The sequence below is a fragment of the Pseudophryne corroboree genome, chromosome 5 (assembly GCF_028390025.1).
Source record: "Pseudophryne corroboree isolate aPseCor3 chromosome 5, aPseCor3.hap2, whole genome shotgun sequence".
Classification (NCBI taxonomy): domain Eukaryota; kingdom Metazoa; phylum Chordata; class Amphibia; order Anura; family Myobatrachidae; genus Pseudophryne; species Pseudophryne corroboree.
The window spans coordinates 358522513-358548096 of NC_086448.1; the positions used below are offsets into that span (position 1 = coordinate 358522513).

The 25584-nt window shown below is 44.0% G+C and overlaps 1 pseudogene; it reads left to right on the plus strand.

The window, feature by feature from the left end:
• The first annotated feature begins 21185 nt into the window (after nt 1–21185).
• LOC134929799 (5S ribosomal RNA) lies at nt 21186–21305 on the plus strand (annotated as a pseudogene).
• Nucleotides 21306–25584: the final 4279 nt, after the last annotated feature.

Genomic DNA, 25584 nt, shown 5'->3' on the forward strand with positions numbered 1-25584 from the left:
CACCTTCCCCCGCACATTCAGTGACAGAGCCTGAACCAGTGCTAGTGTTTTTGGCACCCCCTGCAAACTATAAATTAGTGTCCTACTACCAATACTTTATAAATGGACATTGATCTCACAAAGATGCAGCATGGTCACATTATAGTAACCCCAATTCTAATTACACCATATAGTAGCACAATCTTATTGACATTATACTGCATGTAGTGCCCCTGATTCATATTACATCAAATAATAATGCCCCTTATTCAGGTTACATCACTCAGTAGTGCCCTTATTCACAATGCACTATACAATGGTACCCTCTATACATGTTATGCCACATAGTAGTGCCCCTTATACACAATTCCCACAGTAGTAGTAGTGCCCCTTACACATAATGCTCAGAAATGTATTGCCTCATACACAGAATGATCACAGTAGTTCCACTTATACACATAATGCCCTCAGAAGTGCCGCTTATACACAAAATGCCCACAGTAGTAGTGCCGCTTATATACAGCATGCCCACAGTAGTGACCCGTACACACAATGCCCACAATAGTAGTGCCCCTTACACATAATGACCACAGTAGTGCCACTTATACACATAATGCCCACAGTAGTTCCCCTTGTTCACATCTCTGCTTCTGTCACTCTAGCAGCTCAACACCTGTGTCCCTCAAGCAGCTCCATGCCCTGTTTCCCTCCAGCAGCATCCCCACCTCTCTTGTCCCTCCAGCCCTCTCTCATCTTGTCTTCAAGATACAAAGAGCCTGCTCCTCTTCATGGCTCTTCTTCACTTCAGCAGCTGTGACAGCATGACATCACAGATGCCATGACGGTAAAGGAAACCACTGGAACCTGGGCAGGGGATGAATGCTGTCCAACAGACACAGTGTTTGTGAGTACCAGGAGAGGTGGGCTGTAAATGGAGGAGGACCATGGAGCCACCAGGACCTGAGGAAGGGGGAGGTGGCTGCAGCTCATCAGTACCACTAGTGTTGCCTGCATCATCTATTGATGTAGGTGATGGGGCAGATTTTTGCGTTGGAATTACTGTGCAGGCAATGGAGGTGGTGGAACTAGTTCCCCCTACCATTACAGATGGTAGAACCCAGTTCAACCTCGCCCCCCACCCACACACACACACACACACACACACACACACACACACACACACACACACACTTTAACCTCTGCTCCTTAGGATTTAATGCAATCCCTGTTTCTGGTGTTTAGCACTCATCAAAACATTCCCAAGAAAACGTACTGTACTTCCTAACCTCAAAAGCAAACAATGGACAGGCCAAAGAGTGCAATACTGCCAGGCAGAGGACTAGGATGTATAACACATCACACTAACATGATAGACGTGGATAAAGCATATATAGCCACATATGGTGGGCAGAGTCTTAGGGGCCGATCACACTTAAGGGGAAAATTTACTATCATCCATGTTCATTTGAGTTTGCATTCACAGCTGTAAAAACCATCTTGGTGATTTACTAAACACAAAACACAGCAGTGTTTGCTCAAACAGACATGAAAAACACAATAGAACACAAATGAACGAAAAAAAGACCATTGGCCAAGCTTGGAAGTCCTCTTGAGCAGTGAAGTCCTTTTAAGCAGTGATTCTTTATGGGAAAAATAGGATTTTAAGTAGTGATGTGCACCGGAAATTTTTCGGGTTTTGTGTTTTGGTTTTGGATTCGGTTCCGCGGCCGTGTTTTGGATTCGGACGCGTACTGGCAAAACCTCCCTGAAATTTTTTTGTCGGATTCAGGTGTTTTTTTTTACAAAAAACCCTCAAAAACAGCTTAAATCAAAGAATTTGGGGGTCATTTTGATCCCATAGTATTATTAACCTCAATAACCATAATTTCCACTAATTTTCAGTCTATTCTGAACACCTCACACCTCACAATATTATTTTTAGTCCTAAAATTTGCACCGAGGTCGCTGGATGGCTAAGCTAAGCGACCCAAGTGGCCAACACAAACACCTGGCCCATCTAGGAGTGGCACTGCAGTGTCAGACAGGATGGCACTTCAAATAAATAATCCCCAAACAGCACATGATGCAAAGAAAAAAAAGAGGTGCACCAAGGTCGCTGTGTGACTAAGCTAAGCGACACAAGTGGCCGACACAAACACCTGGCCCATCTAGGAGTGGCACTGCAGTGTCAGGCAGGATGGCACTTCAAATAAATAGTCCCCAAACAGCACATGATGCAAAGAAAAAAAGAGGCGCACCAAGGTCGCTGTGTGACTAAGCTAAGTGACACAAGTGGCCGACACAAACACCTGGCCCATCTAGGAGTGGCACTGCAGTGTCAGGCAGGATGGCACTTCAAAAAAATTGTCCCCAAACAGCACATGATGCAAAGAAAAAAAGAGGCACACCAAGGTCGCTGTGTGACTAAGCTAAGCGACAGAAGTGGCCGACACAAACACCTGGCCCATCTAGGAGTGGCACTGCAGTGTCAGGCAGGATGGCACTTCAAAAAAATTGTCCCCAAACAGCACATGATGCAAAGAAAAATGAAAGAAAAAAGAGGTGCAAGATGGAATTGTCCTTGGGCCCTCCCACCCACCCTTATGTTGTATAAACAGGACATGCACACTTTAACGAACCCATCATTTCAGCGACAGGGTCTGCCACATGACTGTGACTGAAATGACTGGTTGGTTTGGGCCCCCACCAAATAAGAAGCAATCATTCTCTCATTGCACAAACTGGCTCTACAGAGGCAAGATGTCCACCTCATCATCATCCTCCGATTCCTCACCCCTTTCACTGTGTACATCCCCCTCCTCACAGATTATTAATTCGTCCCCACTGGAATCCACCATCTCAGGTCCCTGTGTACTTTCTGGAGGCAATTGCTGGTGAATGTCTCCACGGAGGAATTAATTATAATTCATTCTTTCAATGGTGAGAGAATCATATGCAGTGACAGTAGACGACATGTCAGTAATCGTTGGCAGGTCCTTCAGTCCGGACCAGATGTCAGCACTCGCTCCAGACTGCCCTGCATCACCACCAGCAGGTGGGCTCGGAATTCTTAGCCTTTTCCTCGCACCCCCAGTTGCGGGAGAATGTGAAGGAGGAGCTGTTGACTGGTCATGTTCCGCTTGACTTGACAATTTTCTCACCAGCAGGTCTTTGAACCTCTGCAGACTTGTGTCTGCCGGAAAGAGAGATACAACGTAGGTTTTAAATCTAGGATCGAGCACGGTGGCCAAAATGTAGTGCTCTGATTTCAACAGATTGACCACCCGTGAATCATAGTTAAGCGAATTAAGGGCTCCATCCACAAGTCCCACATGCCTAGCGGAATCGCTCTATTTTAGCTCCTCCTTCAATGTGTCCAGCTTCTTCTGCAAAAGCCTGATGAGGGGAATGACCTGACTCAGGCTGGCAGTGTCTGAACTGACTTCACGTGTGGCAAGTTCAAAGGGTTGCAGAACCTTGCACAACGTTGAAATCATTCTCCACTGCGCTTGAGTCAGGTGCATTCCCCCTCCTTTGCCTATATCGTGGCCAGATGTATAGGCTTGAATGGCCTTTTGCTGCTCCTCCATCCTCTGAAGCATATAGAGGGTTGAATTCCACCTCGTTACCACCTCTTGCTTCAGATGATGGCAGGGCAGGTTCAGGAGTGTTTGGTGGTGCTCCAGTCTTCGGCACGCGGTGGCTGAATGCCGAAAGTGTCCCGCAATTCTTCGGGCCACCGACAGCATCTCTTGCACGCCCCTGTCGTTTTTTAAATAATTCTGCACCACCAAATTCAATGTATGTGCAAAACATGGGACGTGCTGGAATTTGCCCAGATGTAATGCACGCACAATATTGCTGGCGTTGTCCGATGTCACAAATCCCCAGGAGAGTCCAATTGGGGTAAGCCATTCTGCGATGATGTTCCTCAGTTTCCGTAAGAGGTTGTCAGCTGTGTGCCTCTTATGGAAAGCGGTGATACAAAGCGTAGCCTGCCTAGGAACGAGTTGGCGTTTGCGAGATGCTGCTACTGGTACCGCCGCTGCTGTTCTTGCTGCGGGAGGCAATACATCTACCCAGTGGGCTGTCACAGTCATATAGTCCTGAGTCTGCCCTGCTCCACTTGTCCACATGTCCGTGGTTAAGTGGACATTGGGTACAACTGCATTTTTTAGGACACTGGTGACTCTTTTTTCTGACGTCTGTGTACATTTTCGGTATCGCCTGCCTAGAGAAATGGAACCTAGATGGTATTTGGTACCGGGGACACAGTACCTCAATCAAGTCTCTAGTTGCCTGTGAATTAACGGTGGATACCGGACACACGTTTCTCACCACCCAGGCTGACAAGACCTGAGTTATCCGCTTTGCAGCAGCATGAGTGCTGTGATATTTCATCTTCCTCGCAAAGGACTGTTGGACAGTCAATTGCTTACTGGAAGTAGTACAAGTGGTCTTCCGACTTCCCCTCTGAGATGACGATCGACTCCCAGCAGCAACAACAGCAGCGCCAGCAGCAGTAGGCGTTACAATCAAGGATGCATCGGAGGAATCCCAGGCAGGAGACGACTCGTCAGACTTGCCAGTGACATGGCCTGCAGGACTATTGGCTTTCCTGTGTAAGGTGGAAATTAACACTGAGGGAGTTGGTGGTGTGGTTTGCAGGAGCTTGGTTACAAGAGGAAGGGATTTAGTGGTCAGTGGACTGCTTCCACTGTCATCCAAAGTTTTTGAACTTGTCACTGACTTATGATGAATGCGCTGCAGGTGACGTATAAGGGAGGATGTTCCGAGGTGGTTAACGTCCTTACCCCTACTTATTACAGCTTGACAAAAGGCAACACACGGCTTGACACCTGTTGTCCGCATTTGTGTTGAAATAATTCCACACCGAAGAGCTGATTTTTTTTTGTATTTTGACCAGGCATGTCAATGGCCATATTCGTCCCACGGACAACAGGTGTCTCCCCGGGTGCCTGACTTAAACAAACCAACTCACCATCAGAATCCTCCTTGTCAATTTCCTCCCCAGCGCCAGCAACACCCATATCCTCATCCTGGTGTACTTCAACAGTGACATCTTCAATTTGACTATCAGGAACTGGACTGCGGGTGCTCCTTCCAGCACTTGCAGGGGGCGTGCAAATGGTGGAAGGCGCAAGCTCTTCCCGTCCAGTGTTGGGAAGGTCAGGCATCGCAACCGACACAATTGGACTCTCCTTGGGGATTTGTGATTTAGAAGAATGCACAGTTCTTTGCTGTGCTTTTGCCATCTTAAGTCTTTTCATTTTTCTAGCGAGAGGATGAGTGCTTCCATCCTCATGTGAATCTGAACCACTAGCCATGAACATAGGCCAGGGCCTAAGCCGTTCCTTGCCACTCCGTATCGTAAATGGCATATTGGCAAGTTTACGCTTCTCATCAGACGCTTTCAATTTTGATTTTTGGGTCATTTTACTGAACTTTTGTTTTTTGGATTTTACATGCTCTCTAATATGACATTGGGCATCGGCCTTGGCAGACGACGTTGATGGCATTTCATCGTCTCGGCCATGACTAGTGGAAGCAGCTTCAGCACGAGGTGGAAGTGGATCTTGATCTTTCCCTATTTTAACCTCCACATTTTTGTTCCCCATTTTTTAATGTGTGGAATTATATGCCAGTATCAATAGCAATGGCCTACTACTATATATACTGCGCACAACTGAAATGCACCACAGGTATGGATGGATAGTATACTTGACGAATGACGACACAGAGGTAGGTAGAGCAGTGGCCTACTGTACCGTAATGCTATATATTATATACTGGTGGTCAGCAAACTGTGCAAAACTTAAATGCACCACAGGTATGGATGGATAGTATACTTGACGACACAGAGGTAGGTACAGCAGTGGCCTACTGTACCGTAATGCTATATATTATATACTGGTGGTCAGCAAACTGTGCAAAACTTAAATGCACCACAGGTATGGATGGATAGTATACTTGACGACACAGAGGTAGGTACAGCAGTGGCCTTCTGTACCGTACTCCTATATATTATATACTGGTGGTCAGCAAAATTATGCACTGTACTCCTACTATATACTACAATGCAGCACAGATATGGAGTGTTTTTCAGGCAGACAACGTATACTGGTGGTCACTGGTCAGCAAAACTCTGCACTGTACTCCTCCTATATAATATACTGGTGGTCCCCAGTCCCCACAATAAAGCAGTGTGAGCACAGATATATGCAGCACACTGAGCACAGATATGGAGTGTTTTTCAGGCAGACAACGTATACTGGTGGTCACTGTCAGCAAAACTCTGCACTGTACTCCTCCTATATAATACAGCTGCTCCCCAGTCCCCACAATTAAGCAGTGTGAGCACAGATATATGCAACACACTGAGCACAGATAAGCAGCGTTTTTTTTCAGGCAGAGAACGGATAAAACTGGTGGTCACTGATCAGCAAAACTCTGCACTGTACTCCTCCTATATTATTAATATACAGCTGCTCCCCAGTCCCCACAATTAAGCAATAAGCAAGCACAAATATTTGCATCAACAATACACGGAGAGGACGCCAGCCACGTCCTCTCCCTAACATTTCCAATGCACGAGTGAAAATGGCGGCGACGCTCGGCTGCTTATATAGAATCCGAATCTCGCGAGAATCCGACAGCGGGATGATGACGTTCGGGCGCGCTCGGGTTAACGGAGCCATACGAGAGAATCCGAGTATGCCTCGGACCCGTGTAAAATGGGTGAAGTTCGGGGGGGGGGGTTTCGGTTTCCGAGGAACCGAACCCGCTCATCACTAATTTTAATACCTATCGGTAAATCCTTTTCTTTTAGTCCGTAGAGGATGCTGGGGTCACATCAAGAACCATGGGGTATAGACGGGATCCGCAGGAGACATGGGCACTTTAAGACTTTCAAAGGGTGTGAACTGGCTCCTCCCTCTATGCCCCTCCTCCAGACTCCAGTTATAGGAACTGTGCCCAGGGAGACGGACATTTCGAGGAAAAGGATTTATTGTTAAACCAAGGTGAGATACATACCAGCTCACACCTCAAGCACGCCGTACAACATGGCATTCAACATAACGCAAGTCAACGGCATGAACAACGTCAGCAACAGGCTGACTAAAAAACGTAACACAACATGTATTGAAACGTAACTAAAAACTGCAGATACAGTACGCACTGGGACGGGCGCCCAGCATCCTCTACGGACTAAGAGAAAAGGATTTACTGGTAGGTATTAAAATCCTATTTTCTCATACGTCTTAGAGGATGCTGGGGTCACATCAAGAACCATGGGGTTATACCAAAGCTCTAGAACGGGCGGGAGAGTGAGGATGACTCTGCAGCACCGATTGACCAAACATGAGGTCCTCATCAGCCAGGGTATCAAACTTGTAGAACTCACAAAGGTGTTTGAACCTGACCAAGTAGCCGCTCGGCAAAGTTGTAATGCCGAGACCCCCCCAGGCAGCCACCCAGGACGAGCCCACCTTTCTGGTAGAATGGGTTTTCACCGATTTCGGAAACTGCAATCCAGCCGTAGAATGAGCATGCTGAATCATATACTAACCAATAAATAACAAGTGGCGCTTGACAATCAGACAATTAAAAAACATTTATTTATATAAAATGTATGTAAATTACAACAACCTCCCGGGAGTAAAAAACAATGATGAGAATGTCACAACAATATGAATGTGCACTTGATTAATACTTCATAATCAATTAAATAAAAACATAATTAATAAATAATCTTACTTGCACGTAACTTATTTATTAGCAACACCTGGAAGGTTTTAAACCGTGCTGGGTTCACTCAGTATACACAAGTAGTAATATATATGGCTGTTATATGTAAGATCTAAACAAGAGTCACTCACGGCTGTATGTTTTGGAAGAATTGCGTATAGTACAAATCCATAGCAGTAATCAGCTGGTATATAAAAATTATGTGAAAAATACAACCTCCGCTGGGCAGGAGCCTGTTCTGTCCTTGCTCCCTGGTGTCGTCCCGCCGTCCCGTCAGAGACACACACCAGAGCCTCAGCGGGTATGACTGATGCTGCGCCGTGCAGGGAGCCCCGACAAGCCGTCCCCGATGGTCCACGCCACCTCCGGTACCTCCGCACTTTCAAAACGGAGGCTATAAGCTGATACTCCGGAGTACACCGGTCTGCGCCGGGCTGAGAGGGAACGGCACCTGTTGCTTCTACCTCCCCAAGTTTAGTGGACGGCTGTGGTTACAGGGGTTAGAGCTGCAATGAAGGTGTTCCTGATTGCGGTGGTTGGAACCGGGCTCCTGTGCACGGATAGGAGATGAATGTGCAGCCACTACCAGTGTTAATCCTTGGAAGAAAAAAGCCTGTGTCCTTAACGCGTTTCAACGCCAGCAGGGCGTCTTTTTCGAAAGGCAGGTATACCTGGGAATAGGAGTGGTCTGTTCTTATACCTGTTCCACAGGTGAAATTGATTTTCAGCAATTGGATTCAGCCATTTCTATATCATCAATTTATATGTGGTGTATTGAGCTCCTAATGTTATGGAGCAAACATGCACATTTATAAAAGACATCACTATAATAATATCATTTTAATACCTTAGTCTGGTAGACAATAACACAACATTTATCACATTCAATACATAAAAAAGAAAACCCAAATAAAATATGAGACTGGGAATACTAATCCTTGTTTTGGAAGATACCAAGGCAATCTACAATTGTCGTGCTAATTTGCATATCTTTCCGTGTGTACATTTAGGTAAATAGACTTTCTCAGGTTATCGTAATATTAATGTACATGACTATAATAGGAAAATTTTCTTTTATATAATCCTTAATTTCACTTGTACTTAAAATCCGTTCTAACAACAGAACAGATACCTAAAACGAAGAAACGCCCCAATGGCCCTCCAGTGGTATTGTATTGGGCAATAAAGGAACAAAAAAGAGAGAGAGAGGGGTAAAAACAGAGACAATAGGAATGGAATGCAAAATACAAATATATATATATGTGCACACACGCACTGTGCACATACACATATGCATACAGACATAAATGTTTGTGTCTTTCTCTAGAAATAGCCCAATTAACTACAAAATAGTTCCATAAGAACCAAATAGTCATATGCAATATACAATGCATATTTTACAATACACATTGTATATAGTGTCATGGAGAAGGAGGAGAGAATAAGGGATACTGTATGTAACTGGTGATTTTGAAAAAACCCAGTATATTAAACATAGAGCAAGGGAAAAAAGCTTTTCATGGTGGAGCTGTGTGATCAGATCTATATATACTCCTGTAAAGGTGTTTAAATCAAAAAATATATGCACATGTATAAATAATATACATATATGTATCGATTCCAAACAGCTTTTACGGATTTCGAACATTCAGTTTTAATCCTTTAGATAAACTCCAGATCGATGGTTTCATTAAGACCCTGAGGATTCAATGTCTGTAGTTTTAGAATCCATGCTGCCTCCTGTCTACATAAAGTTCTAAAGCGATCACCACCTCTGCTGGTTGCTGGAATATGTTCCAGCCCAATCAGCTGAAGCCCTGTTGGATCGCCTCCATGAAGCTCAGAGAAATGTCGGGGTACGCTATGGTTCATGATGTTATTAAGGATATTCCTTCTATGTTCCATAAATCTGAGCTTCAGGGAACGTATAGTTCGACCAACATAGTATAATTGACAGGGACATATCAGTAAATAAATAACATATTGAGTGCTACAATTAATGAATGTATCAATTGTGTACTCTTTTTTTAGAGACACTTGACACCACACTTTTGGTTTTATTCAAAGCAAACGAGCACGTAGTGCACCTCCTATGATTACATCGAAAGAAACCTGTGACCTCCGGTCCAATGAGAGTTCTTTGTGTGTTTTTTAAAGATCGATCTAACTGTCCTTTAAAGAAACTTGGAGCTAGGATATTGCGCAGATTTTTAGCTTTCTTGAAAACAATCATAGGTGTTTCATCTAGATGTTCCCTAAGAACAGAATCAGTAAATAATAATCTATAATTTTTGTTAATTATGCCCTTGATCTTGCTGGCTGCTACATTAAATTTTGATTTAAATACCAAACTGTATTTATCTTTGTTCTTCTTCATTATTTCATTTTTACTTTTATTTTTATTTTTATTTTTAACCTCCAAGTTTTCATCACTTAAATGGCCGGATTCCTGCATATTAGCACGATTCTCATTATTCGTAGCAAGCGTATCTTTTCTCACAAGTTTAGAAGCATAAACCAAGGCCTCATCCAATACCACCTGTGGATAATCACAACCCTTAAATGTATCCACCAGTTCCTTAACCTGTTCATGGTATTTTTTATCAAAAGTACAATTTCTCCTAATCCTGTGTACCTGACTTTTTGGTACATTCTTGAGCCAGTTTTTATTATGATTACTAGAATAAGGAATATAATTACATACATCCACTGATTTTTTGAAAGGTGATACTGTGACGATGTCCTCTACCACCTCCACCGTTACATCTAAAAAATTAATCTGTGAGGGATGGTGAGTGCACGTGAAGGTTAAACCATAAGTGTTATTATTAATATACCTAACAAACTCAGTGACTGAAGCAGAATCCCCATTCCAAACAAAAAACAGGTAGTCGATATAGCGACCATAGAGGACCAGGTTCGCACTATGGGCGCCTCCCCATATGTAGGTGTTTTCGAAGTCGCCCATATAGATGTTGGCAAAACTGGGTGCGAACCTGGTCCCCATCGCCGTGCCGAGGACCTGAAGGTAATAACAGTGATCAAATAAAAAATAATTGTGAGACAAAATAAAAGGCAATTGCAGAAAGAATAAATTGACGTTTCCCCTCTGAGATACCCATATCCTCACATAGGCTTTTTGCCACACAGTCTATCCCTTTTGTATGTGGGATGTTGGTATAAAGAGCTTGAACGTCAAATGTGACGAACATAAAATCAGAGCTCCATTCCAGACCTTCTACCAGTTTAATAAACTCAGTGGTATCTCTAATATGGGATCTCAGAGAGGTAGCGCGTGGTTGTAAAAAGTGATCAACATAATAAGACAAATTTGATGTAAGGCCATCAATCCCTGAAATAATAGGGCGACCTGGCGGTTCGTGCAGTGTCTTGTGTACTTTGGGAAGGTGATAATAAATGGGAGTGATTGGGTGGAGGGGGTAGAGGAACTCAAATTCATCACATGTAATGATATCGTTAGCACAAGCCGATGTAAGCATGTTTTTTAATTGTTTTTGATAATCAAGGGTTGGATCTTGTCCTAGAATTCTATAAAAAGTAGTGTCAGTAAGTTGTCTTTTAGCCTCTCTAACATAGTCTTCAGTATTCTGTACCACCACTCCTCCTCCCTTATCTGCAGGTTTCATAGTGAGTGTCTGATTGTCGGAAAGTCCTTTAAGAGTTTTTCTTTCGTCAGGCTTCAAATTATATAGACAGGGATGTATTTTATGATCGCATAAGTTGCGAAATTCTTCCAAGGTGGTATGATAGAAGGTATCTATGGCACTAGTTTTATGTTGAGTAGGGAAAAATTGTGATTTTTTTCTTAAAAGTGCCTCTATTAACATCAAACAATGATATTTTAGTCTGCTGTTCTAGATCATTATGGGATATATTTTCAAGTAAAAGTTCATTAAGCATATTAAGTCCAGAAATATCATCTTGATCTAATAACATTTCAGAATTATTTGGGTGTATATTTTTATTTTGTTTATCTGCCATCACAAAAAATCTTTTCCTACATAATCCTCTAACAAAACGATTGAGTTCAATGAAGAGCTCAAAAAAATTGGGGCGTGTGGTGGGTGCAAAATTCATCCCTTTCGAGAGAATTTTTTCCTCAGTATTTGTTAAAGTAACAGAGGAAAGATTAAAAATACCAACTGGTTTTAACGGAACCTTTGATTTTTGTTACCCCTTACCTCCTCTTCGACCTCTTGGTCGAGATCTCTTCCTCTTTTTGGTGTGCGTATCAGGGGGTCGTACCGATTTTGTGTGAAATATCTGCTCCCTCTGGTATTTAATTCCATCCTGTCTCTCCTTCCCCTGTCTAAAAAATGACGACACTCTCGGGGAGACTCTCCATTCACAGCTCCTATAGAGGATTCTTGCTGTTGTGAGTTTTTTTTATGTGGTATAGTTGACCACCCGGGTGACATGCGTGTATTAGTAGAGTACTTACTGTTCTCTGATATATCACGGGTATTATAATGAGTAGATCTATATTGATATCTACTTCTTTGGAATCTAGGTTGGTGACTGGTATTATCCCTATAGCTAGATTTTTGTCGCACCTCTGATCTAGATTCCTCTCTCACCCTATTCCTAATGTGGTAGTTTTTCGTAGTGTTAGTATTATAGTCTCTTAGATCGCGTGAGAATTTTTTCTCCTTTCTTTCAATTATTTCTTTCTCATAATGTTCTAGCCTTTTATTCATTACCATCTCCCTCTCTTTGTAATAATCCTCATCTTTATATTTTTGAAGCGCATCTTGCGTTTGTTTAATCTCATCCTCAATTTCAATCAATTTATTTCCCCTATAATCAATTATTAATTGCATCAACGCAAATGAACATTTGTCCAAAATTTTTTCCCATTGCTCCAATAAATCGGGATCATTATTAGAAGATGAGCTCTTGAAAATACGCAGGCCACGAGGTATTTTATTATGTTCTAAATACTTTGATAGAGACGTTTTGTCCCACCAATGTCTAGATTCAGATTTAAGCAACTCCTCTAGTCTGTTTGAATTTTTCAAGAACTCATCATGGGGTGTTTCCTTGGTACTATAATTCCCAGTCTCATATTGCTTAAGGACTTCTTGTCTCCGTTGAATTCTATCTGTAGAGAAATTCATTTTGTAGTGCTATTCACCTTAGCTGCTATAGTATGGCAAGATACACGCTATGCGTGAATGGGAAGGAAGAAAAACACTAAGCGCTCAGGTGAGTAGCACTGCACTTAGATTGTCAGCAGCCTCCTGATAAAGGGAATTGCCAATCCCTTAAAACGAAAACTAACCAATAAATAACAAGTGGCGCTTGACAATCAGACAATTAAAAAACATTTATTTATATAAAATGTATGTAAATTACAACAACCTCCCGGGAGTAAAAAACAATGATGAGAATGTCACAACAATATGAATGTGCACTTGATTAATACTTCATAATCAATTAAATAAAAACATAATTAATAAATAATCTTACTTGCACGTAACTTATTTATTAGCAACACCTGGAAGGTTTTAAACCGTGCTGGGTTCACTCAGTATACACAAGTAGTAATATATATGGCTGTTATATGTAAGATCTAAACAAGAGTCACTCACGGCTGTATGTTTTGGAAGAATTGCGTATAGTACAAATCCATAGCAGTAATCAGCTGGTATATAAAAATGATGTGAAAAATACAACCTCTGCTGGGCAGGAGCCTGTTCTGTCCTTGCTCCCTGGTGTCGTCCCGCCGTCCCGTCAGAGACACACACCAGAGCCTCAGCGGGTATGACTGATGCTGTGCCGTGCAGGGAGCCCCGACAAGCCGTCCCCGATGGTCCACGCCACCTCCGGTACCTCCGCACTTTCAAAACGGAGGCTATAAGCTGATACTCCGGAGTACACCGGTCTGCGCCGGGCTGAGAGGGAACGGCACCTGTTGCTTCTACCTCCCCAAGTTTAGTGGACGGCTGTGGTAACAGGGGTTAGAGCTGCAATGAAGGTGTTCCTGATTGCGGTGGTTGGAACCGGGCTCCTGTGCACGGATAGGAGATGAATGTGCAGCCACTACCAGTGTTAATCCTTGGAAGAAAAAAGCCTGTGTCCTTAACGCGTTTCAACGCCAGCAGGGCGTCTTTTTCGAAAGGCAGGTATACCTGGGAATAGGAGTGGTCTGTTCTTATACCTGTTCCACAGGTGAAATTGATTTTCAGCAATTGGATTCAGCCATTTCTATATCATCAATTTATATGTGGTGTATTGAGCTCCTAATGTTATGGAGCAATCATGCACATTTATAAAAGACATCACTATAATAATATCATTTTAATACCTTAGTCTGGTAGACAATAACACAACATTTATCACATTCAATACATAAAAAAGAAAACCCAAATAAAATATGAGACTGGGAATACTAATCCTTGTTTTGGAAGATACTAAGGCAATCTACAATTGTCGTGCTAATTTGCATATCTTTCCGTGTGTACATTTAGGTAAATAGGCTTTCTCAGGTTATCGTAATATTAATGTACATGACTATAATAGGAAAATTTTCTTTTATATAATCCTTAATTTCACTTGTACTTAAAATCCGTTCTAACAACAGAACAGATACCTAAAACGAAGAAACGCCCCAATGGCCCTCCAGTGGTATTGTATTGGGCAATAAAGGAACAAAAAAGAGAGAGAGAGGGGTAAAAACAGAGACAATAGGAATGGAATGCAAAATACAAAAATATATATATGTGCACACACGCACTGTGCACATACACATATGCATACAGACATAAATGTTTGTGTCTTTCTCTAGAAATAGCCCAATTAACTACAAAATAGTTCCATAAGAACCAAATAGTCATCCTCTACGGACTAAGAGAAAAGGATTTACCGGTAGGTATTAAAATCCTATTTTCTCATACGTCTTAGAGGATGCTGGGGTCACATCAAGAACCATGGGGTTATACCAAAGCTCTAGAACGGGCGGGAGAGTGAGGATGACTCTGCAGCACCGATTGACCAAACATGAGGTCCTCATCAGCCAGGGTATCAAACTTGTAGAACTCACAAAGGTGTTTGAACCTGACCAAGTAGCCGCTCGGCAAAGTTGTAATGCCGAGACCCCCCCAGGCAGCCGCCCAGGACGAGCCCACCTTTCTGGTAGAATGGGTTTTCACCGATTTCGGAAACTGCAATCCAGCCGTAGAATGAGCATGCTGAATCGTATGACAGATCCAGCGCGCAATAGTCTGCTTGGAAGTAGGATCCCCAATCTTGTTGTGAGCATACAGGACAAACAGAGCCTCCGTTTTCCTAAACTGAGCCGTTCTGGCGACATAAGTTTTCAAAGCTCTGACTACATTGAGAAACTTTGATTCCAGCAAGGTGTCAGCAGCCATTGGCACCACAATAGGTTGGTTCAAGTGGAACAACGAAACTACTTTCGGCAGAAATTGTTGACCAGTCCTCAACTCTGCTCTATCTTCATGGAAGATCAAATAAGGGCTCTTGTGAGACAAGGCCGCTAATTCAGACAGGATGCCAAGGCCAACAGCATGACCACTTTCCAAGTGAGGAATTTCAACTCTACCTTCTGTAAAGGTTCAAACCAATGAGATTGAAGGAATTGCAACACCACGTTAAGATCCCACGGTGCAACTGGGGGCACAAAGGGAGGTTGGATGTGCAACATGCCTTTCACAAAAGTCTGAACTTCTGGAAGGGAGGCCAATTGTTTTTGGAAGAAAAATGATAAGGCTGAAATTTGTACTTTAATTGAGCCCAACTTTAGGCCCGCATCCACACCAGCTAGTAGAAAATTGAGAAAACGTCCTAACTGAAATTCTTCCGTAGGAGCCTTCCTGGATTCACACCAAGACACGTATTTTCTCCAAATACAGTGGTAATGTTTAGACGTTACTCCTTTTCTGGCCTGAATAAGAGTGGGGATGACTTTTTGGGAATACCCTTTCGGGCTAGGATCCGGCGTTCAAATTCCAAGCCATCAAACGAAGTCACGGTAAGTATTGGAACACGCACGGCCCCTGCTGTCACTAGGGCTATTACTTGAGGGTCTCTCGACCTGGAGCAATATCTCTGTAGTTTCTTGTTGAGGCGAGATGCCATCATGTCTATTTGAGGAATTCCCAAAGACTTGTCACTTCTGCAAAGACCTCTTGATGAAGACCCCACTCTCCTGGATGGAGATCGTGTCTGCTGAGGAAGTCTGCTTCCCAGTTGTCCACTCCTGGAATGAAGATCGCTGACAAAGCACTTGTATGCCTTTCCGCCCAGCGGCGAACCTCTGCCACTGCTGTTCTGCTCTTTGTTCCACCCTGGTAGTTTATGTACGCTACTGCTGTTATGTTGCCCGACTGAATCAAGATGGCCCGATTGCAAAGAAGATGTTCTGCTTGCAGAAGGCCGTTGTATATGGCCCTTAACTCCAGAACGTTTATGTGTAGACAAATTTCCTGGGTTGACCATCTTCCCTGGAAGCTTTCCCCCTGTGTGACTGCTCGCATCCGTGGTCACTAGGATCCAGTCCTGGATCCCTAACCTGCGTCCCTCTAGGAGGTGAGAGCTGTGCAGCCACCACAGGAGTGAGATTCTGGTCTTGGAAGACAGGATTATCCTTCGGTGCATGTGCAGATGGGACCCGGACCACTTGTCCAACAGGTCCCACTGAAATGCTCTGGCATGGAATCTGCCAAACTGAATGGCCTCGTAGGTTGCCACCATCTTCCCCAGCAACCGAGTGCATTGATGGATCGATACTCTTTCCGGTTTCAGAATTTGTTTGACCAGGTTCTGAATTTCCAGAGCCTTTTCCACTGGAGGAAAAACTCTAATTCTGTGTCCAGAATCATTCCCAAAAACGACAGCTGTCTCACCGGAACCAACTGTGATTTTGGCAAGTTTAGGAGCCAACCATGTTGCTGCAGAATTGTCAGGGAGAGCGTAATGTTCTGCAGTAATTGGTCCCTGGATCTCGCCTTTATCAGGAGATCGTCCAAGTACGGGATAATTGTGACTCCTTGTTTGCGCAGGAGAACCATCATTTCAGCCATTACTTTGGTGAAAACCCTTGGAGCCATGGACAGACCAAACGGCAATGTCTGAAATTGGTAATGACAATCCTGAACTGCAAACCTCAGGTAAGCCTGATGTGGAGGATTAATGGGAACATGTAAGTAGGCCTTTATGTCTACCGAAACCATAAAATCCCCCTCCTCCAGACTGGAGATCCCTGCCCGGAGAGATTCCATCTAGAATTTACATTTTCTCAAGTAGAAATTGAGGGATTTGTGGGATTTGAGGTTCAGGATTGGTCTGACTGAGCCGTCTGGCTTCGGGACCACGAAGAGGCTCGAATAAAAGCCTTCTCCCTGTTGCGACTGGGGAACCCTGACAATGAATTGATTGTGACACAATTTTTGTATTGCGGCGCATACCACCTCCCTGTCCGGAATAGAAGCTGGCAAGGCCGATTTGAAAAATAGGCAAGGGGGAACGTCTTGAAACTCCAGTTTGTACCCCTGGGACGCTATTTCTAAAACCCATGGGTCCAGGGCCGAACGAGCCCAGCACTGACTGAAGAGTCTGAGATGTGCCCCCACCAGTGCGGACTCCCGTAGAGGAGCCCCAGCGTCATGCGGTGGATTTGGCAGAAGCCGGGGAGGACTTCTGCCCCTGGGAACCGGCCACGGCCGGTGATTGTTTACCTTTTCCCTTTCCTCTAGAAGCAAGGAAGGAAGACCCTCGGCCTTTTCTGTATTTATTGGGCCGAAAGGACTGCATCTGATAGTGGTGTGCTTTCTTTTGTGGTGCAGGCACATAAGGTAAAAATGATGACTTACCCGCGGTAGCCGTAGATACCAAGTCAGCGAGGCCGTCACCAAACATTACACCACCTTTATACGGTAGAGACTCCATAGCTTTCTTAGAGTCAGCATCAGCATTCCATTGATGAATCCACAATGCTCTCCTAGCTGAGACTGCTATGGCATTGGCCCTTGATCCCAAGACGCCAATATCCCTCGCAGCTTCCTTTAGGTAGACTGCAGCGTCCCTGATATAACCTAGTGTCAAAAGAACGCTATCCCTATCCAGGATATCTATTTCAGATGACAAGTTATCTGCCCATTTTTTGATAGCACTACTCACCCACGCAGATGCAATGGCTGGTCTGAGTAGCGTACCCGTGGTGACATAAATGGATTTCAATGTATTTTCCTGCCTACGATCCACAGGATCCTTTAGGGCTGCCGTGTCAGGGGACGGAAGAGCCACCTTTTTGGACAGCCGTGATAGAGCTTTGTCCACAATGGGGGGGGGGGGGGGGGGGGTGACTCCCATTTTTCCCTATCCCCAGAGGGAAACGGATACGCCACTGGAATCCTTTTGGGAATCTGAAACTTTTTGTCAGGGTTTTCCCAAACCTTTTCACAAAGCGTGTTCAGTTCATGAGAGGGAGGAAACGTTACCTCAGGTTTCTTTCCTTTATACATACAGACCCTAGTATCAGGAACAGTAGGGTTCTCAGTGATATGTAATACATCTTTTATAGCCACAATCATGTACTGAATGCTCTTTGCCAGTTTTGGATCTAATCTGGCATCACTATAGTCGACACTTGAGTCAGTGTCCGTGTCGGTATCCATGTCTGCCAGCTGGGCAAATGAACGTTTTTGTGACTCCCGAGGGGGTCTGGACTTGTAACAACACATCCTCTATGGATTTCTTCCATGCCTGGTTCTGAGACTCAGATTTATCTACATTTGCATTCAAAGCACTTAAAACATTCACCCAATCAGGTGTCGGCGATGCCGAAAGGGTCACTCCCACAGCCATTTGTGTCCCTAACAGTCTCCTCCTGGGAAGAGCACTTTGCATCAGACATGCCGACACACGTGCACCCAACACACCCAGAGACACTGGGCCTATAGGAGACAGACCCACAGTAAAGCCTGACAGAGGGACACAGAGGGAGTTATTGCCAGCTCACACCCCAGCGCTCAATCCCGGTCTGAAACACCACAGAGAATGCCCCAGACCTGCAGCGCTTATATAATTAACATATAATGCACCAAAATAACTGTGCCCCCCCCCCCACATTTTATACCCTGATACTTATGCAGCAGTGTGAGGAAGGACCAGCATCTCTGCAGCCTTGTGTAGAGAAAATGGCGCCGGGTTGTGTCCCGTGAGGACTAAGCTCCGCCCCCGTAATGGCGCACTTCAGACCCGCTCTTTTCCAATACATTTTTATACTGGCAGGGGTCCGGACAGTGCCCTGCCACTATGTCCGCTCTTCGAGAAAGGGGTTTTGTGGGAACCGCACCGGTCTATCAATGGTTTTTGTATAAATAGAAATCTGAATAATGTCCTCTGAGAAACTGAAATTTTTGTTTTAGAATTACTTCGGATTAAGGTAACTGTGCATATAGAAAGATACTGTATCTTTTCAGGTGCACTGAATTTTGTTACCATTCAGTGGTGCTCCCATGAGTCAAAAAAGTACTGTATCAGAGAAAAAATACCAAATAAAGAGAAATGGAAAAGAAGTAGACTCTTGTTTGGGAGCACTCAACCTCAGAAGGACTAAAGTGTATTAATGTCTTATACTGATAAAATCATAATTTTAATAAGTTCTTAGTAAAATATGTAGAATTATCGGAGTTTAATAAATATGTGATTCAAGACTATTAAGCAAAAATATTTATATAGATTAGAGTAGATAATTAGAATGCTTCGTGGGACTTAGGGGAGAGAAGTCAGACCTACTTCTGTGAGTTTAAAGGCTCTGCTTCTTTGGCTACAGGACACCATTAGCTCCTGAGGGTCTGATCGCTAGGTACGCCTAGATGCTCGTTCCCAGAGCCCGCCGTCACCCCCCTTGCAGAGCCAGAAGTCAGACGACAGGTGAGTAGAAGAAAAGAAGACTTCAGTGATGGCTTCTGAGGTACCGCAGCGCTCGCATGCTGCGCGCCATGCTCCCACACACAGCGGCACTACAGGGTGCAGGGCACGGGGGGGTGCCCTGGGCAGAATATATGACCTCTATAAGTAACTGGCAAGAGCGGACATAGTACCAAATAAAGAGAAATGGAAAAGAAGTAGACTCTTGTTTGGGAGCACTCAACCTCAGAAGGACTAAAGTGTATTAATGTCTTATACTGATAAAATCATAATTTTAATAATTTCTTAGTAAAATATGTAGAATTATCGGAGTTCAATAAATATGTGATTCAAGACTATTAAGCAAAAATATTTATATAGATTAGAGTAGATAATTAGCAAAAATTGCTATAATATAATATAAGCCGGAAAATCTTTTATATAGTCAAAAGGATGTCACCTTCTAGTTTCAGTAGTGTCCGTCATATGACCATCGGCCCTCATTCCGAGTTGTTCGCTCGCAAGCTGCTTTTAGCAGCATTGCACACGCTAAGCCGCCGCCTACTGGGAGTGAATCTTAGCTTAGCAAAATTGCGAATGAAAGATTCTCAAAATTACGAATAGAAATTTCTTTGCAGTTTCTGAGTAGCTCGATACTTACTCTGCCACTGCGATCAGTTCAGTCAGGTTCGTTCCTGGTTTGACGTCACAAACACACCCAGCGTTCGCCCAGACACTCCCCCGTTTCTCCAGCCACTCCCGCGTTTTTCCCAGAAACGGCAGCGTTTTTTCACACACACCCATAAAACGGCCGGTTTCCGCCTAGAAACACCCACTTCCTGTCAATCACACTCCGATCACCAGAACGAAGAAAAAACCTCGTAATGCTGTGTGTAAAATACCAAACTTCTTAGCAAATTTACTTGGCGCAGTCGCAGTGCGAACATTGAGCATGCGCAATTAGCAGAAAATCGCTGCGATGCGAAGAAAATTACAGAGCGAACAACTCGGAATGAGGGCCATCATTCATACTGCAAGAATTCCAAGTAGAAAAATAGTTGCAGAAAATTAAATCATAGGTCATATGGATCCGAGTACCTATCTGTGACATAAATTTAGGCAGCAAAACACCCTGTTACTGCAACATTTGCTTTCATCTGTATACCTCAGACGTATATACCAATGGTGGATTATTGGTTGTCAGAAAAATATAGATGCAAACCCATAAAGGATTCTTTGTAGTAATCTTGGGATTATTCCTGGTGATAAATGCATGCCTAGTTTTACATATTTAGACAGCACTACTGTGAGCGAGTTTATTATTCACTCATAATTGACTGGTGTACAGTACTGCATAAATAAGGAAGGATTTACCTTGTTTGGATATCTGTGGCCTTCACATTTTTTTGCCATATAATTGTTATATCCAATCTGTATATTTGAGCCTAATTGTCACATGTGTGTCCGTCCCCTTTTCTTGTGGAAAATACGACCAATTACATTTCCTGTTTAAGGTGACAAACAAAAGGGCTAGCTTAAAAAATTGCGGACATACCCCACTGAAGATGCCCAATCTCTTCCGATCTTGGAAGCCAAGCAGTGGAGGGCCGGACTAGTACTTGGATGGGAGACCACCTTGGAACATCCTGATACTGCAAATAAATTTTGCTGCCTAAATTTATGTCACAGATAGGTACTCGGATCCATATGACCTATGATTTAATTTTCTGCAACTATTTTTCCACTTGGGATTCTTGCAGTATGAATGATGTCCATATACTCTCTATGACGGACACTACTGAGACTAGAAGGTGACACCCTTTTGACTATATAAAAGATTTTCCGGCTTATATTATATTATAGCAATTTTTGCTAATTATCTACTCTAATCTATATAAATATTTTTGCTTAATAGTCTTGAATCATATATTTATTGAACTCCGATAATTCTACATATTTTACTAAGAAATTATTAAAATTATGATTTTATCAGTATAAGACATTAATACACTTTAGTCCTTCTGAGGTTGAGTGCTCCCAAACAAGAGTCTACTTCTTTTCCATTTCTCTTTATTTGGTACTATGTCCGCTCTTGCCAGTTACTTATAGAGATCATATATGCTGCCCAGGGCACCCCCCCGTGCCCTGCACCCTGTAGTGCCGCTGTGTGTGGGAGCATGGCGCGCAGCATGCGAGCGCTGCGGTACCTCAGAAGCCATCACTGAAGTCTTCTTCTACTCACCTGTCGTCTGACTTCTGGCTCTGCAAGGGGGGTGACGGCGGGCTCTGGGAACGAGCATCTAGGCATACCTAGCGATCAGACCCTCAGGAGCTAATGGTGTCCTGTAGCCAAAGAAGCAGAGCCTTTAAACTCACAGAAGTAGGTCTGACTTCTCTCCCCTAAGTCCCACGAAGCAGGGAGACTGTTGCCAGCAGTCTCCCTGAAAATAAGAAACCTAACATAAGTCTTTTTCAGAGAAACTCAGTAGAGCTCCTCAGAGTGTATCCAGTCTCACTGGGCACAGATTCTAAACTGGAGTCTGGAAGAGGGGCATAGAGGGAGGAGTCAGTTCACACCCTTTGAAAGTATTAAAGTGCCCATGTCTCCTGCGGATCCCATCTATACCCCATGGTTCTTGATGTGACCCCAGCATCCTCTAGGACGTATGAGAAATATAAGAAAGTGTTAAAAATGTTAAAGAAAACTGCGTGGGGTCCCCTCTTCTAAGCATAACCAGCCCCAGGCTGGCGGGAAAAAATGTGTAAGGTCCCCCTGTATTTAAAGAACCAGCACTGGGCTCTTAGATCAGTCCTTATTCCACAAATATGGGAGGAAAAGGAAGTAGTGGTCAGAATTTGTAAAACCAGCAATGGGCTCCACTAGCCAAGGATATAATGCCACAGCCGATGGCCTCAAGCACTTTTACTGTAACATCTGCTTTGTCTGTGGCTGCAGCTCTCTCTCTCTCTCTCACACGCTGTCTGTCTCCCCTTCCCTTATCCTACTGTATCTTTCTGTCTATATCTCTTTCCCTGTCTCTTCTCCCCCCAATGCCCTGCCTTCTGCTGTTTCCCAAGTTCTCTTTCTCTCTCCCTTTTGGTCTCCCCACACATATACATATTTTTTTTCTCTCTTTCTCCCCTTTTTTATTTCTCTTTACTTTTTTCTCTATGCTCATATATTATTTTATTTTTTCATCTATTTGAATGTGTGTCCTAATGGCAGCGACCATGCACTGTTCACATACTCACGGATATGGATGTATGTTTCCAGTGCAATGGGCAAACAGCCCATGGTGGAGAAAAGTGCCCCAACTTAGTGGGCTGGGGTGGGTGGGTTACAAGCTGGGCATGTTGATCAGAATGCATGCATGTGCACTATCTGCTCTCACTGCTTAGGGAAATGGTATGGTAAGTATGAAAGTGCTTTAGTGCGCTGGAAAAGCTGTGCCATGGTGGGTCCCCCTCTAATACCCTTCTCTGGTGGTTGGCTACACTACATTTGATGACTGCCCATGCCCTATAGTGGGCCCCTATGAATGCAATCGCCAGGTGGACATTTTAGGCCGAGTCCGACACTTGGCTCAGATGTGACCCGCATTACCAAAATTTACATCTCTTATGCTGCATTCAGACTGCAAATGCCGGATCCTACCCGGTAAGACAAACGTGTACTTACCGGGTGGGATCTGGCATTTGCACTCCGCTGCTGGCTTTCCGACCCGGCAATATACCGGGTCGGTTGCCATAACAACGGAGCGCGCAGCAGCGGCGGGGGTGGAGGCGGCGTCGGGAGATGAGCTCATCTCCTGCGCCGCCTCTCCCTATCTTGTGAATAGGAACCGTGTCGCATCGACACGGCTCCCATTCACACCGCACCTGACCCGGTAATCAACCCGGGTAAAACCCTTCTTTTTTACCGGGTTGATTTACCGGGTCAGGCGACCCGCTAAATCGGCCAGTGTGCTTTCACATCGCACACTGACCCGGTTCAACACGGCAATATGCCGTGTCGGTACCGGGTTATTTGTGCGATGTGAAAGGGGTATTAGACTTTTCTTCAGATTTCATAGTGTTCTGGACACTGGTACTGTATTTGGGTTACAGGACCCTTTATTAAAGGGACATTTGTAGAGAGTTAGCCGAATGCATATTATATTAGGTGTATGGGAATATTCAGTTTTTGTGTAGATTTATAGTAATATTCTGTGAAATATATATTAGGTTTATAGGTTCATTACCACTTTGTACTATTTCAGCTTGTTTTTCATTAATGAGAACGCTAGCAGTAATTGTGAGACTGCATTTAAGTTTTTGAGCACTTTATAAACTTGATGTAAATCTCCTTTTATTTACTAAAAATGCTGTATCATGCTGCCCATTTCCAGTTATTAGCTGGGATCAGTAAAATGAAATGTTACACTCTTGTGCCCCATTTTGCAGTTACTGCACCTGGGAAGAAGCCTTGCCTCTCTGACAGGAGGTGGTGTGAGGGGTTAATTAAGGATCACTATTGTGATCCCCTGCGCAGTTTCCTGATTGGGAAGCTGCGTAGGTGCAGGAACAGTTCTGCGCATGTGCAGGGGTTCCTGCGTGATCCAGCTTTCTATAAGCCTCTCCTGATTGACAGGAAGCAGCATTTGTGTGCAGGGCGGGGACAGAGAGCATTGCTGGAAATGGTGACGTGTCACCCCCAGTTTTCCGAGAGGGGCTAGGCCAAGGCATACTTGCCTACCTGACCCTCTCCATGAGGGAGAAAATGCTCTGTTCCTGGACTTTCCTGGTAATGTATGATTGCCATCACCTGTGGTGAGCTAGTTAATTGATAAGAAAGGTGTTTCACCACAGGTGATGGCAATCATACATTACCAGGAAAGTCCAGGAACAGAGCATTTTCTCCCTCATGGAGAGGGTCAGGTAGGCAAGTATGGGCCAAGGCCTGCGTCTAGAGATGCATATTTCTTGGTCTCGCAAGACCCCCTGCTATGGCTAGCCTCGATAAGCTGAGTCTTACTAAACTGGCAGTTTGTGGGGAACATCGCGACCATCAGTCACGATGTTGATACCAGGCTGTGACGCTGGTCGCAGCCCTGGCATCGCAAATACTGCAAGGAGGTGTTTAACACCTCCTACTGTATTTGCATTTTGTCAGGATTTTCGACTATTTCATGCATGTACTAAGTGTTCCTTGTACCTTACCTTCTGTCCTGCACGGATTTGAGGATTTCAGTTTTGCAAGCTCCATGCAGACTTCAATTTCCAAGCTGCAGCATGTGTCTGTCTCCTGATTAAGCCACCTGTGTAGGTCTCCCAGTCCCTTGTGTTAATCAGCAGGGTCTGGTGTGCAGCTTCTGGTATCTCTATTCATTGTGTTCTCAAGAAGTTCCAGCAGCCATGTGTCCTGGTCACCTGATCAGATTATTCACCAGTAGGAGTGCTGGTTGCTCTAATGTGCACCAAAATAAACCTGCTTCCATATCCCTGAAAGTATCACTAATACAGATAAAATATCAGATTTACAAGGTAATTATGGAACCTGCTTCAGCAACTTTGGACTGGGCAAATATGGCCTTTTAATAAGTAATTTCATACACAGAGTTGCTTTCTATTTAAACATGGTTTGTTGCTCTGACGTGAATGGCATAGATATGGAGCTGGAATGCATGAAGATAGCGCACATTACCAACATTGGGGAAGATGTATTAAGCCTGGAAAAGTGATAAAGTGGAATGTGATAACGCACCAGCCACTCCGCTCCTGTCATTTTTCAAACTGGTAATGATTGGCTGCTGCGTTATCACCTTACACTTATCACTTTTTAGGGGTCTATTCATGTAGCATTGAAAAGCCCTGTTTTGCGTTAAACAGGGCTTTTCTCTGCCTACTGCAATTCACAGAGCGGGTTACCGTGGAGAAGCCTCTGACTTCTCCAGCGGTACC